The 16,324-nt window shown below is 42.7% G+C and overlaps 1 protein-coding gene across 2 annotated transcripts in view; it reads right to left on the bottom strand.

Moving 5' to 3' along the window:
• The window catches only part of SLC26A6 (solute carrier family 26 member 6), a 40,551-nt gene extending 34,911 nt beyond the window's left edge, over nt 1-5,640 (bottom strand). For both annotated transcript variants that reach the window (XM_053377937.1, XM_053377938.1), the window contains exon 1: nt 5,545-5,640. The gene's annotated coding sequence lies outside the window, so the exon portion shown is untranslated. The remainder of the gene's footprint in view (nt 1-5,544) is intronic.
• Between the last annotated feature and the right edge of the window lie 10,684 nt (nt 5,641-16,324).

Raw genomic sequence — 16,324 nt, 5'->3', positions numbered from 1 at the left:
AAAGGTATGGAAATATTGGATGTGCTTTTAATTGTTTTTGTTTTTCTTTTTGTTTTGCTATATTATTTTTTGTTTTTTTTCTATGTATTGTAAGGTATTGATTTGTTTTGTTTAACTTTTCATTTTTTCTTTCTTCTTTTTTCTGTAATCTTTAAACCTTTAATAAATATTCTTTTTTAAAAAATTGAATAACAATTATATATAAAATGGACAAAGACAATGCGAAAAGTTAAAGACGACATAAAAATGCCGGAAGGAGGAAAGTTCGCTTGGGAGAGCAAGAACAAATGTGAAACATAATGTATGTGTATGTATAGTATGTAACTAAAAATTCAATAAAGATCATCTTTTTTAAAAAAAGGTATTTGATTTGATTTGATAACCAGTTATTGGATGTCTGAAGGCTACTGAAGGCCTGACCATTTCCTGAGCTGGCATGCTCGTGAAACAGAGCAGGTACATGACCCCATATAGTTCAGCACAAGTGTTAAGGGAGGAAGCAGCAAAGGAAGTTTGAGGAGGGAAGGGAAAGGACTGGGGAAACTGTGGCCCTCCAGATGTTGCTGAACCACAACTCTCATCAACCAGATCATTGGCCATGCTGGCTTGGGCTTATGGGATCCATAGTCAAAGAAGTTCCCCATGCCAGAACAAAGTGGAAGTCTTTCTCTGGGCAGATTTAAGGCCCCCGGCCCCCAGAAAGATCATAGGCTGGCAGCAATGGCCAAACATCAGGCATCTAGAATGCCTAGTTGCCTACTCTTATATCAATTATATTAATTCATTCATATACAATTGCTGTGTGGGCACTCAGTGTTTGGATGGTAAGTCTGTGGCAGCAAAGTCCACCCTTGTTTTAACCATATTGTACAAAACATCTCGAAGGAATAAAACATATACAACCAATTATATATATGAAAACAGTTTTAAATCCAATACATATACAAAGTCAAGTATCTTCAGAAGATGAAGATGGTGCTGCTGTAGGAGAAGGGCTGTAGCTCAATGGCAGAAGATCAGGTCCTAGGTTCAAATCCTGGCATCTCCAGGTAGAGTTAGGGTCAGAAACCCAGAGACCTGCTACCAGTCAGCGTAGACAATACTGACCTAGATGGATGAATGGTCTGCCTCAGTATAGGGCAGTTTCTTATGTACTTCTATGTAAGAGGCTGAGGTGTTGTTTTCTCTTCAGAACTGTTGTGCAGTTCTTTAGGTACAGCACAGCTAAGAACATATTTATGGCTCTCCAGTTTGCGAGTACAAATAGTATTCCCTGCCGTGCACTTTTTTTATAATGTTTTTAATTAACAGCACAAAGTTCAGTAACTTGTTATATGCCTTTATCATTTCATGCATAGGCTGACTTGGAACAGCCTGCCCTGCTGAATATCTATAACCATCTGAGGTTTACTTTATGGGAACTATAAAATGACGATGCACATTTCCAATATGAAATTGAATGCATATTTTAAAAGCATTGTTTATATTTACAAAGGAATCGGGCTCTCTTAAGAGTGGAAGATTTGACACTAGAGTTGTCTTTTTAAGAGACTGCTTTTTCCTCGCACTCTGGAGAATTCATAAGGGTACTCTGTTAATTGTGGGACTCAGATCAGTGCACAGAAGCTAACACCTTCATCTCGCGGCCTATGGGCTAGTTTTATGATTTAACAGTGTTATAACTTAAGAAGACTCTGATAGCATATATGACTTGTTATGCCGAAATTTTTATTGCTCGTAAAAGTGTTGTGAAATGATTGTTTGTAATGAGACTTAGTAGTGATCCTAGGGCTGTGTACACACCATACATTTAAAGCACCTCTCCCTAAGAGTCCTGGGAACTCCTTTTCAAGAGGAAATGTGCTTTAGATGTATGGTGTGAATAACATCATCATCATCATCATCAACAACAACAACATATTTCTACCCCGCCCATCTGGCTGGGTTTCCCCAGCCACTCTGGGCGGCTCCCAACAGAATATTAAAAACACAATAAAACATCAAACATTAAAAACTTCCCTAAAAAGGGCTGCCTTCAGATAATAATAATAATAATAATAATAATAATAATAATAATAATAATATATTTATACCCCGCCCATCTGGCTGAGTTTCCCCAGCCACTCTGGGCAGCTCCCAATCAAGTGTTAAAAACAATACAGCATTAACTATTAAAAACTTCCCTAAACAGGGCTGCCTTCAGATGTCTTTTAAAGATAGGATAGCTGCTTATTTCCTTCACATGTGAAGGGAGGGTGGGTGCCACTACCGAGAAGGCCCTGCAGCCTATCTGTTTCATTGGGAGTAAACAAAGCAAAACAAAAAATTAAACCAAGTCAGCCATATGGCCATTGTACTACCTTGCAGAGAAACTCATGAGAAAATGATCTCAGTTAATGCCCTAGCTTGCCCCTGCCCCCTCTCTCTAACAGCTCCTTGTCCCTCCAAGCTGAGCTCTATAATTGGGTATAAAGGTGGCATTAACTAAGATTTTATTTTCTCCTCAAGAGGATGCAATTAAGGACATGCCTCCCTGGCCAACTAGATGCCATTTAAGGACAGTTCTAGGTGTTGACTGAAAGAGGAAGTGAAAAGGTATAACTTGAAATGCCCTAAAGTTAGACTCTGGACTGCAGGCATTAGCCATTTTGGAAACCTCCCTGGGCACTTGAGGACACAGGCAAGTGGAACTGCACTACATAAAGGCAGGCACACAAGGATATGTCTGATGACTCCCCACTAGATACTATTACAAGGAGAAACTGCAGGGCACATTAGATACATCTTTCCATCCCATGTGCAGGGTCTGAATAATGAAAAAAGCACCAGCTAGAGTGGGAGGGAGGAGACCGGTAATGAATGAGATTCGGTGATTTACTCCCATTGCAAATATCAGCTTCAGAAGAGGGATTTTCTTAAGAGCCCAGCAGTGGAGAAAGGGGCTAAATCCCTTCCTTGTGTCTGCTCTGAGCCTGTTAATTATTAGCACCCTCAAAGGAAGATATTCCCTTTTTTAAAAACATGCAGATTAGGGCTTATCCACACTTCCTCTTGTCATGTTGCGTTGCCCTGGAGAAACTGCTCTTCAGTGCTCAGTCGGGGGAAAAATGGCAATTTGGGTTTCCTTCAGATTGATGATTGTTCTAATTTATCGCTAAAGAGCAGGTTTTCCCTGGGAAAGGAGTGGGGAAAGGGGAAAACCACTCATCCCTGTGCTTTTAAGGCATGGGACAAGCAGAAGTGTGGACAAGCCCTCTGATGCAAAGGAGTATTTGACCCCATATCTAGTTTGGCCCTGATAAATGTAGCAAAAAAATTACACAGGAGGATTCCTCTGACAACAGAGAAAGGTTCCGCTACCACAAAATGCAACATAGGACCAGGACAATGTGGGGAATCTTTGGTGGTCCCAGGCACCCCATCTACCCCATTTGGATTTGGACCCCAAAGACCACAGGAACTTGTGGGTGCATGGAAGGTAAGCTGTAAGCAAGCACAATTTGTGACAGTGCACAACACCATTGCTCGTCTTTTATGGCATCATCCTTAGCTTCCAATTCCCCAAGCTTAAGCCAACATGAGATAGCCTTACATTGATCTTAAGCCTGCAGGTCTTTTAGTCACCAAACGTAATAGAATTTTCAGCCATCCAGATCAAATCACAATTCACAGAAGTAGTTGTGGTCAGCCGTGACAATTCATCTGGCAAGTTTATATTTATACTATAGATTTTTTTTGTCTACAAATACTGACATGGGGCTACTAGGGAAAATAACATTTTTTGGGGGGAGTAGGGTGCTGAAAGGGAGCACATTCAGTCATTATTTTAGGAGCCCACCTAGACATCGCCATAAAAGGACACAAATTTGCATAAAATTTACATATGGTAATATTGTTATGTGCACCCCAATCTCTAAGTGGTGAGAGACATCGGGGTGCCAGCACTTTCCTTGGAATGAAGGTCAATGAAAACTGGTATATTGGTTTTATTTACACATCTATGCAGGCTGCACATAAGATGGAAGAGCTCACAGCATTAACTCTCCAACAGATCTTGCTCCCCCATTAAGTTTCCAGGGAGGCTCCCAATGCTATAGCTTTGGTTTCAGCACAGAGAGCAAGTCAGGTCTCTGTGCCTTCCTAGCCGAGACAAGAGAGACCTGTCCTGGCCTATTGTCCTGGACTTGGCTTCCAGCCAGGTGAGGGTGGGGGATAGGGGAGGAAGAAGACCTAGCCCCTCCTTATGGAAGCATCACTAGATAGTTGTTTCTATGGCAACACATCTGTACTTAGCCTTAGGTACATAAGAAGATCCTGATGGATCAAGCCAAAGGCTCATCTAGTCTAGCATCCTGTTCTCACAGCGGCCAGCCAGATGCCTGTGGGAAGCCATCAAACAGGACCAACTCTTGCTCATATCATTCAAACCACACGCCCCATCCTATAACACTACACACACATAAAAGGTAAAGGTACCCCTGCCTGTACAGGCCAGTCTTGCCAGATTCTAGAGTTGTGCGCTCATCTCACTCTATAGGCCGGGAGCCAGTGCTGTCCGCAGACACTTCCAGGTCACATGGCCAGCGTGACGAAGCTGCTCCGGCGAGCCAGCGCAGCACACGGAACGCCGTTTACCTTCCCGCTGGTAAGCGGTCCCTATTTATCTACTTGCACTTAGGGGTGCTTTCGAACTGCTAGGTTGGCAGGCGCTGGGACCGAATGACGGGAGCGCAGCCCGCCGTGGGGATTCAAACCGCCAACCATGCGATCGGCAAGTCCTAGGCGCTGAGGTTTTACCCACAGCGCCACCCGCATCCCATACACACACATAGATGAACTATAATTTAAATAATAACCCAATGCACCTCACCCCAGAATAAAGACTGTGGTCTGTGTGCCTGCTCAGTCTGCTTTGCAGGCGCTTACTGCTGATGGGCAACTTCAAGCAGGTGGGTTGAAGAATTACAACCCCCCCCCAAAAAAAATAGAAGTAGGAGATGGGAGAGGGAGAACTAAGGGGGCAAACCCTCCCCAACAGATCGATGAACAGGACTGAACATGCTCGCTGGATTTTACACCAAGTGTTCAGCTTCAGCCAATCCCAGTTTCCTGTTGAGTGTACCTCTATAAGGCTATATAAACACTTCACCTATAAAGCACATTTGAAGCACATTTTCCACCTCCTTCAAAGAATCCTGGGCACTGTAGTTTGTTCAGGGTTGCTAGGAATTGGAAACTACAGTGAACAGTAAACTACAGAATACTTTGAGGGGGGAAATGTGCTCCGAATATACTTTAAAATACCGTGTATGCAGCCAAAGCTAGGTTTTCAAATTTCCACACTAGTTATATTCACCATTTGCATTTTATGTGTATGGTGAGGAGGACAGCATAGCTGTGGCATTCAGATGGCAGCTAATCTCTCTCTCTCACTCACTCTCTCTCTCTCTCTCACACACTCACTCCATTCTGTCTGTACCAGTGGCTCCTCCTTCCCTTCCCTGGGGAATGCTAGAAAGGGAATCCCAAGAATCACCCTCTTACCTGATGTGTGATAAAAGGCAGCAGGATTGGCAATGTGTGCTGTGGCCGGACAGCTCTCTAACTGTGTGCTCCCCTTTGCTCACTATTAATACCTGACGGTGATCTTTGAGACACCACTCCCTCCTTGGCTCCCTTGCAGTTAAGTTGACTGCACTATGTCTGGGGTCACTGGGTTTCCGTTCGCCATAAGTGCGGCTCTTGGGCTTCCTGGATCTGAGCCATGGGGTGAGCAAGCTGATGGACTCATTGACCCGAGAAGAGAACCTAGATATAATGGACACATGAACATGCTGTAGAAGGAATTGAGGGGCAGGTGGGGCTCATCAACATGGGAATGTAACCCATCTAGGAGAAGGAAAACTCTGATCCTAAACATCCACCTATATCTGTAATCAATAAAATGGTGGCCATTTCTGATCCGGATCATTGCCTGTTTGCAACAAAGCAAGACTCCTTTTAGGCTTTGTCCTAACAAGTTAGAATTGTTGAACATATCCATCTTGTAATAGCACGTAAATCTTAAAATCTAAAGCATCTAACACAGTAATAGTTCTTAAACATTTATTGCTACAAGCTTTTGTTTAAGTCCAAAATGTTACCCAGTTCTGTATCAAAGCTCACCTGCTGACAGTGCAGAGGTGGGGATATCAGGTGGTGGGCTGAGTTTTGTTTCAACTTTTATGACTCTCAGTTTTGTCATGTTTGCATACTCCCTACACAAAATGTATTCCATTATTTCTAGACTAGTAATTGATAAGCCAAACTTCAGGTATGCTTTTGACCTTCAATTATAGATTGACCATCCAACAAACTTCAGATAAACTCTGGCCTTGATCATTAAAATTCCTCAAATAACCCTTTGACCCTTAGCAACGGGGATTTAACTCAATACTCTTTCTTTTTTGTACCCAAAGCCCCTTGTGGATTTTATGCTACCCAGAATTCATTATGAACTGGCTTTGTCTTTGCGTCCCCCCCCTTAAAGCAATCACTATTCTTTGCTTATTTACACCTCCAAAGACTTAGCCATCCTACATGACCATTCTCATTTGCCTATACTATAGCCTACCTTTATAAAATAAGGTATTTTCTGTTTCTTGTTAAGAGATGGATTGGTGGTGTGCTCTGTTGCCATTCTTAGCAATTCCAGAAAAGCTAAATAGACGCTCCCCTTAAGGAGACTTTTTTTTGTTTTCTTTGGTTCTCATTTAAAAAACAAAACGAAAACACAGCTGCTGCATTTTTTATTAAATATTTTATTGTAGTTTTTTTAAATTGTGGGATGTTATTGAATAAATAAAAAAAGAAAATTTACCGGTACATTTGCCCTTCTAGAAGTTTCTCAAGAAATGTGGGATAAGTAACATTGAATAGGTTGATTTTTTCCCCTTGGTGTAATATGGAGCCTTTTATTTCTGGTACACCTTGTGCCTCTGATAGTTTCAGCTATGAGCAGTGCTTTTTTCTGGGGGTACGCATACCCCTAAACATTTTGTGAATCTAAGTTTGGCCTCATTGAGGGGAAGTATTTCAATATAAGTAGGAAATTGAGAGTACCCTGAAACCTTTTTTAAGAAAAAAAAAAAGCACTGGCTATAGGTATAAGTTTTTGCATATCCTGAAAGTCATGTGCACCACACACCTGTTCTCCCCTTTCTTATGACGCTACTCTGCACTTACCTGCCTGTATCTCATTGCAAATATCTGTGTAACCAGTTTTATCATTTTTTTCTTGTGAATGAATATAACAGCCAATGCCAGCCTTGGTTTGATTTGGTTTAGTTTCATGTGTTTATTCCAGGAAGTTCTATTTTGTTATATGGGCTATATGGGTAACATTTAATAAAAATACTTTTAAAAACATTTTATTTCCAAGTCTCCTTGGGATAACCCGTGGGAAATAAACGAACTATGAACTGAGGATATAAACTGTACCCAATTTATTTATTTATTTTTTGAGGAACACACTTCTAGACACAGGTATCAGGCAGTGAATGGCAAGACTAGGTGCTTCCTCCCCACAAATCATTGTGACTGGAAATATTAGCAGAAAGTCAGTAACTGGGTGACTACCACCGTCTCTGCTCCATCAGTGTGGGCATGTTCACATCAGCCAGTGAGAATTCAGAAGCAGAGTGCCTTAATTGTATTAGTCTCATCTTCCTTCTCTGTCCCTTTTCCTCCTCATGAGTAGAGCCCTGCTGGATCAGGCCAAAGGCCCATCTAGTCCAGCATACTGTTCTCACAGTGGCCAATCATAGGTCAATGGGAAGCTCACAAGCAGGACTTGAGTGCAGTAGAACATGCTAGACTCTGAAGGCTTCTTCTTTGGCTTCAGAGGCCTAGGGTAGAGGTGGGCAGCCTCAGGCATGGGGTCAAAGCTGATCTTTAGGCATCTCTAACCCTCCTTCAGGACTCCCCTCAGGCCACAGCCACTCCCCAGACAACACACCTCACAGATTCTGCTCCATGTCCTCTGGCTGAAATGTTTTTGCATCTGAACTCATCTGTGTATAAATAAACCATATAACATAAAGATACCAGTCTCTGTTCTAGTATCCGTTACTGAATCTGTTATTGAATCTGAGGAGATTCACATTGGAAATGCAAATTCTCCTGGCAGATGTGTCCTACAATCAGCAACCATTGGTAAGTGCTGGTGTTTGCCAAACCCTGGGGAACATGGTGTGCTCTTTTCTGTGGAATCGTGGCCCATGCTCTTATGAGTTACACACATGGAAGGCCCCAATCACCTTCCTTATCTTGTTATGAAATTATAGATCGCAGATGGCAATTCAATCCTTGGTGTACTCCATGACCTTGATAACAAGATCAGATGTTGGACTGTGGTGGGTTTTGTTTTTGTTTTTTGTCTCGTTAAGTTCTCTGTTGCTGAATCATGACCAGAGGACAGCATGCCATGCCACCTTGTTATTTTTAGATTATTACAGTAGGAAATGAATTAAATGACAACAATAAAGCTTGGGTCACACACTCAAGATGCAAATGTGATACAGTCAAGCCAATGAGAGTGATCACGGGATTTTCCAGTGCTTCATATAGCCCATGCAGCAATGCCATTAGGAAATTTCAGATTGTGAACTTAATGGTCTTATGGGGGTGGAGTCATCTTTAGAATGATGACAACATATTGTTATGAATTTGTGGGTGCCAGGCTTCTAATCCCTATAAATCTAGCTTCTGCTGCTTCTGTAACTACTGGTCTTAAGACTTATTGCTGTGATAGTAGCTTGTGTGCTACGCTTTTCTAATCTGAGCCATGCTTTCCTCAGGGAGTTGAGAATGTTGTTGATATCTGTTTTGGCACTGTCATTAAAACATCTGTTTTTATTTGTCTCTGTGTGCCACAACTCTGGGTCCGTTCTCTTTCCTCTTTTTGGCCTCTCCTCTTACACCACAAAACCTGCGGTCCTCCAGATACAACTCCCATCATTCCTGACCTTTGGCAGTGCTGGCCAGAGCCAATGGTATTTGCATCCTAGGACCCTCAGTCCTGCTTTATATAGTTAGCTTTGCTTGCAGTTATTCTGTTTAAGGTATGAAAAGAATTATTCTACAGCCTCCAGCGAACTACCAGTCTCCCAAAATTCTGTCTTTCTCCATAATTCCATTACTAAGCAGTTTTTATCTAGTGCACAACCATTAAAAATGTAATAGACCTGTAGGATCAAGCCAAAGGCTCATCTGTTCCATCACTCTGCTCTCACAGTGGCTAACCGTGGTTTGTTTTGCTTTTGCTCTTGCTTTAATTATGTGTTTTGTGTTTTTTATCTTGTATTTTTATGTAGTGAACCGCCCTGAGATTTTTGGATGAAGGGCAGGATACAAATTTAACCAACAAATAAATAAAAATGAGTGTTCAAATATAGGTCAGGCTAGCTTCCTCATGAGGTGATTGCCAGGGCCATTAAAACAAAAGAGGGAAAGGGGCCCTGTGCCAGGAGACAAATGGGTGGGGCCCCTCCTCCAGCTCTTAGATGTTAGAAAGACAAAGCCCGAGTTTTTAGGGCAAAGCTTTGTGTGATGTTAAGAAGCTATGGGAAAAACAGCAAGCAGAGGGTTAGCAAAGCTTGATATCTGTTTGAATCTGAGGCTACAGCTATGAGAGAAGCAGGATCTTTTTGGGGTGTTAACACTGTGAACCCCTCCATTGTAGACTCAGGTTGCATATATGTGTAAATAAACCATATATCATAAAGATACCAGTCTCTACTGTGCCTCATTTCCAAAAGGAAATGCAAACCCAAAGGGGAAAGCATCTGGAACCCCTTGAGTCTTGCACCACCTGGAGACTGGGATGGCATCAGAGGACACACCCTACACAAACTCTGCTCCATGTCTTCTTTGAGTGCTATTGTCTGGCTGACATGTTATTGCATCTGAGGAGACTCACATTGGAAGTGCAAATTCTCCTGGCTGATGTGTTCTACAATCAGCATCCACTGGCAAGTGCTGGTGTTTGCCAAACCCTGGGGAACATGGTGTGCTCTTTTCTGTGGAATCGTGGCCCATGCTATTATGAGTTACACGCATGGAAGGCCCCAATCACCTTCCTTATCTTGTTATGAAATTATAGATCGCAAATGGCAATTCGATCCTTTGTGTACTCCATGACCTTGATAACAAGATCAGGTGTAGGACAGCGGTGGGTTTTGTTTTTGTGTCTTCTTAAACCCTTTGAATCATGACCAGTATGCCACCTTACTATTTTTAGATGATTATGGGGGAAATGAATGAAATGACAACAATGAAGCCTGGCTCACAGATTCAAGACCCAAATGCGATGCAGTCAAGCCAACGAGAACAATCACAGGACTTTCCAGCAGGCCATGCGGCAATACTGTTAGGAAATTTCAGATTGTGGACTTAGTGGTCTTATGGGTGTGGGGTCATCTTTAGAATGATGGCAACATATATGTGTATATCACTTCACCAACCTCAAAATGTGGTTGCTGCATTTGGAAGGGGACAAGGCAGAGAATGGCGGTTGGGGGCAGACTCCAACTCATTCTGCTGAGTGGGGCCCGGGTAGAGTTTAGAAAAGGTCAACTGAAATGACCAAGGGGATGAAGTGACTCCCTGGTGAAGAAAGGCTGAAGAATTTGGGACTTCTTAGTTCAGAGAAAAGGTGAGAAAGCATCAACATGATAAAGTTGATAAAGTTATGCATGGCATGGAGAAACAGAAAATGGCAAATGTAAGTACAATCGTTCTTTGGTTCTCAAACAGAATGCGTTCCAGGAGTCTGTTCGACTCCCGGAACCGTTCGAAAACCAAAGCGCGGCTTCCGATTGGAAGCTACACTGGACGTTCAGCTTTTGAAAATCGTTCAAAAACCAGAACACTCACTTCCGGGTTTCGATTGTTCGGGAGCCAATTTGTTCAGGAGCCAAGGCATTCAGCTTCCAAGGTATCAGTGTACTGTACACATTGGGGCAAAAATGGTCACAGTCATATATTCTGTGTTATGTACTGAAGTTCTCACCCTGGGCCAGCAGGGGGATTCTGTAGATAGTTTTCACTCAGGTCCACATATGCAAATAAGGGATTGAAAGTGATGTTCAGTGATTGGGTAGTTACAGAAAGTGGTTACTGTTGCATTCTAGTGGAGCTGTATATAAGCAGGCTGGCTGAAGCCTTCAGTTCAGTTCTGTTTTGGCCTGTGAATAAACACGAGCTGTTTGAAGAATCGCTGTTTCGTCTGATATGTTCACCCAGAACTTAACATTCCGTATTATTCTATTTGAGTTTGTCTGTTTTTGTACAATCAAGCAGTGTATAAATTCTGTGAAATTAGTAAATAAGGCTGTTCATTTTTGGACATCTAATAAAGTTGAACGTTGGACAATTCAGGACTGATGAAAGAAAATACTTCACACAGCACCTAGCTAAATTATGGAACATTGTCCCACAAAGACAGTGGGGGGGGTCACCAGCAGCTTGGATGGCTTCACAAGAGGATGAGTCAAATTCTCATAGGATAAGATTATCAGGGGCTACTAACCCTGATGGGTATGTTCTACCTCCTCAGTGAGAGCTGGCATGCTTCTGAATAGCGGTTGCTGGAAAGTTCAGTAGGGCAGAGTGCTCTTGTGCTCAGATCCTGCTTATGGGCTCCCCTTGGACACCTGGCTGGCCACGGTGAGAACTGATTGCTGGACCAGATGGGTCTTATGTCTATAGCAATATGGCTAGAGCCAAGAGCAAGGCAGACTTTAGGCTTTCCCCTCCTCCTATCCGGTTACTGGCTATTGGATTCCCATTAAACCACTCCTTTCCTTATCTGCTTGTTCAAGGCTGAATTGCCACTTAAGCAAGAGAGACACAACCCCTCAATTAAGCTATAAACGAGGTCCTTGCAGAAAAGGACCCAGAGACCTTTCAGTCTTATCACTTATGCTTTCACTCTCCTGTCTAGTTTTCTTTGCTCGCTTTCTTGTAGTAGGTTCTTGCTTCTTACCTGCCCATGAGTTCTCTTGCTTCATAGATAATTTTTGGTCCTCTTCACAATCAGGAAGGTGCAAATCCTGTGTAGACAAATGGCATCCCAAAGCCAGCGTTCTACAGCAGCTGAACTGCCAGTTGGACTTTACCTGCTGTTATGGCTGCTGGCTGACAAGCTTAACTTTATTTTTCAGTTCCTCAAAAATACATATAACAAACAATCCCCATATTACCACCCCCCACAGAAACATCCCATGCATAAACAATGTTAATGATGTAGTCAAACATTATGCAGGTCTGTGTAATGGTTTCGAGTTGATTACATCAGGTAAGTGCCTTCCACCCTCTGTTTCAACCAATTTTCCCAGAGTGAGCCATGTGGAGGTGGCGGTGAGAGGACACCATCCTTTCCAGTTCCCCGAATGGGCCATGCAGTTTCAAAGCTGTCTTTGTGTTTCTTAGCGCTCCAAGATGCTTAGTTTCTCCATAAGGGTTTGTGTTCCATCTTCCTGTGGATGATGTTGAGATTTCTGCATTGCTGGGATTTGGGCTGAATGACCCCCGGGTCCCTTTCAGCTCTGCAATTCTATTCTGCTAGCATTCTGAAGCAAAAGAGAAGACGGGAAGTGTGAGATGCCTGCCACTGTTTGTGTGAACCCGACAGTTACATATGAACAGGGAAGGTTAGAGGTAAGTGAGGTGTGTCAGCCTCACATTGCAACTTATTGTAACTGCGTACTCAAAGTTCTTTTGTTTGGAATCAAGAAAGCAGGGTATGAGTCAGCACGGGGGTAACTGAGCATGTGCAGACAGCAGAAGAAGAAACCAGACCTACACAAGCATCAGCAGGGAACAAAGAAACATAAACTGTGCATGGCTGTAGTTCAAAAAAGTTCTGATCATTTATTTGTTAAATGTGTATACCACCATTCATCAGTAGATCTCAGGGCGGTTTGCAGGATAAAAGGACTGTGGTTCTCTTTGTTCGAGGCAGTTAGACTCATTCTGTGAAGGCTGTCCTTTGCTGCAGCAGAGAATAAAGAGGGCACCTAGCTTGATGCCATGCTTCAGATTTTTTTTTAAAAAAATATTGTCAAGGAAATGCCCTTAGGTGTTTGTCCGAGGTGGGATTAAACAAAGACGCGACCATGAGAAGTGCTAAGCAAGGCACCCAGCTAGGGACATCCTCCGCACCACCATGCCTCTAGGGTTAAGTTAGTAGATGTTTTCCAATATTTCCATCTGCAGCCATGAAGAAGATTAGTTGGTCTTTAAGCAGTGAATTATTATGTTCATCTATAGATTCAACAAAGCAAGCCTTGGATCAGGTTGTATATCACCTGTCCCATAATAGAAGAAACTTCTTCGGAGATTCTTTTTCCAAAACAATTGTACCAGTTTGCAATCCCAACCATATATGGAAATATGGAACATAGGTGTTGACATCCTCTTCAACATAAAGCAATTGAAACAGAAATTAACCTGTGGCATTTCGTGGGTGTCTAGTGCCACCTGTGCCACTTTCCCTCATTTTAGCAAACACTGACTTCAAAGGGTTTCCCCACCAAGTTTTCGCCAATCTGTGTTGTCAGTTCCACAGTGTACATGCATTTCCAATAGAGATTTTAATGAGATTAGATCCTCTGTGATCACAGCACAGATAATCTTGTAGATATTTGAGGGAAGTTTTTTTTTAATGTCTATGTAGAATTAAAAACTAGTTGTTCAAATGTAGATTACTAGTTAATAGTTCAGGATGGTTGACATTCCATCAGTGGAACCTGATGCTTAGGAGATGGGCACAATTCAAAGTGTTGGTGCTGACCTTTAAAACCCTAAACGGCCTCAGCCCAGTATACCTGAAGGAGCATCTCCCCAGAGTGGTTGGGGAAGCCTGGCCAGATGGGTGGGGTATTATTATTATTAATCATCATTAATATTATTATTATAATCAAATCTTGGATAAGGTGACCTACTCTTGCTTTTATATCTGTCAATGGCTTTTAGCAGGTATAGGCAAACTCGGCCCTCCAGATGTTTTGGGACTACAACTCCCATCATCCCTGACCTCTGTTCCTGTTAGCTAGGGATGATGGGAGTTGTAGTCCCAAAACATCTGGAGGGCCAAGTTTGCCTATGCCTGGCTTTTAGTCATGATGTATCAACAGAGCCTCTATGTATCAGTTACTGGAGATGGAGGACAGGGGAATGTCCCTCCATTCATGCCTTGCTTGTGACCACCCAGTCATTTGACTGGTTTCTGTTGAAAATGGGACGCTACAGTAGAGCGACCTTTGGTCTGTCCTAGCAAAGCAATTGCTCATATGCCCTTTACAAGCTTTTCACTCTGGAATCAGCTCAAATAGTAGCCGGAAGAAGAGAGCAAGTTTAAGATTGTTCATGGGGTGGAGTGGAGGGTGGATCCATGGTTTGCTGTAAATATTTATCCCTCTTCACTCCTCAGAGGAAAATAAAACTCCGGTATGCTCAGTAACGCATTCCTTGAGTGTTCCAAAGTTGGGCAAAGCTATTGGGTTACTTTTTCTTCCTTCCATGTTTAGCTATTGTTTTCAAAGAGATACTTATCCAACTATGATGACTGACCATCAATAAAAAAAATAGTAATGCTTTTTTCCTGGGGGGACACATACCCCTAAATATTTTGTGAATCTAAGTTTGGCCTCATTGAGGGGCAGTATTTCAATATGAGTAGGAAAATGAGAGTACCCCTAAACATATTTTTAGCGAAACAGCACTGATTAATGTCATTCATGATTAAGGCTGCAAGCCTTTGTAACGCTTACCTGGGATTAAGTTCCACTGAACTCAACAGAAATTACTTTTGAGGAGACATGCAGAGAGGAGTGTGTCCTACACACATTTACTTGGAAGCAGGTAGGCTGTATTGAAATGTGGGACTTAAATCTTGAGGTAGGCACAGACTCATATTGTAAATTGAACAGAATAAGCCCTACAATCCAATAGTTCTCCAAGTGATTCTTACTGGTTTACCAGGGTGATTAACTAGGAGCCCTTCTGGTGTTGCTGGACTACAGCGCCCATCACCGTGGACCATTGATCACGCTAGCAGGGACTGATGGGTGCTGAAGTCCAACGACATCTGGAGGGCCATAGGCTCTCTAGTCTTGTTCAGTGGGGTACCATTTTATCCAGTGGAGAGGACCAGTCTTTTAATTTCCTCATCCTCATCATGAAACTTTCAGAAACCCTGGAACTTCAGTACGGTTCATCATCATATAAGCATTTCTGCCATACTTTTTTCCATGAATGAAAAATTTAGAAGAAGTAAGAAGCAGACAGGCACAAAACGAGGGAGCCACACTGTGTTTTATCTTTTATTTCCAAATCTGTTGCTTTCATGGTACAATTTTACATGGCTGGGGAGGACGTCCACAGACCTCTCTCTGCCCCTTGCCAACAAACTGGAGAGGGGGAGGGAAAGACGAAAAATAGAATTAACCAACCAAAACAAATGCTCTCCAGAGCCTAGGCCACCACATGTACAATCAAAGAACCGCTCTGCAGATTCGCACGGCAACTTCATCTCCCAGGAAAGAGACGGGGATGTGGAATGCCTCCTCCCAGGAACATTCTGAGCTCTTCAAGGCAGTGATAAGAGTGCCAGCTGTCAGCAGCAACACAGCAAACAACTAGGAAGGCATGAGAGAGGCTGACACTTTTGCCTATAGCTCAGTGTCATTCTTTTTGGCACACATCTCTGCGAAGCCTTTGATGAGTTTGGTGGATCCTTTCCTTACCCACAAAGAGGCATGCAAACCTCTCGGGCAGAAGTAGCGCCTCTGAACATGACCCATCTGCTTTCTTCCTCAAACTAACAAACAGGGTCGGTGTTGTTAAAGGAGTGCCCTGGTAGACCAGGACAATCTGCACACAGCTTTGGTGGGTTTGATGGCCTTGCACCCCTCCAAGACAAAACCATGTTCAACATGCTGGGAAGTAGAAGTGGAGGTTCTGAAAATGGAAGCCTCCTTGTAAGAAAGATCTGTACTGATGCAGTTATGTGTGTGTGTGTGAGAGAGAGAGATGAGGGCTTTCCTTTGATGGCATGGCCTCTTCTAGATATTGAATTGAACCCACAAGAAAACATAGCCACTCACCCAATCAAGCCCTTCCCGAAGAGAGAGAAAAGCCTGGTTCCAATATAAATCGGTTTAAAATGAAAACAGAATCTCCAGTATTCCACCAACCCACCAACTAGCTTACTTTTCTTTTCTTTTTGATGATCAATAAACATTGCAGACATCAATTGAATTATAAAGAGGGTAGAAAGTAC

This window comes from Podarcis raffonei, chromosome 2 (assembly GCF_027172205.1).
Source record: "Podarcis raffonei isolate rPodRaf1 chromosome 2, rPodRaf1.pri, whole genome shotgun sequence".
Lineage (NCBI taxonomy): Eukaryota > Metazoa > Chordata > Lepidosauria > Squamata > Lacertidae > Podarcis > Podarcis raffonei.
The sequence above is the reverse complement of the archived record's forward strand: the minus strand, read 5'-3'. Positions and strand labels throughout refer to the sequence as shown.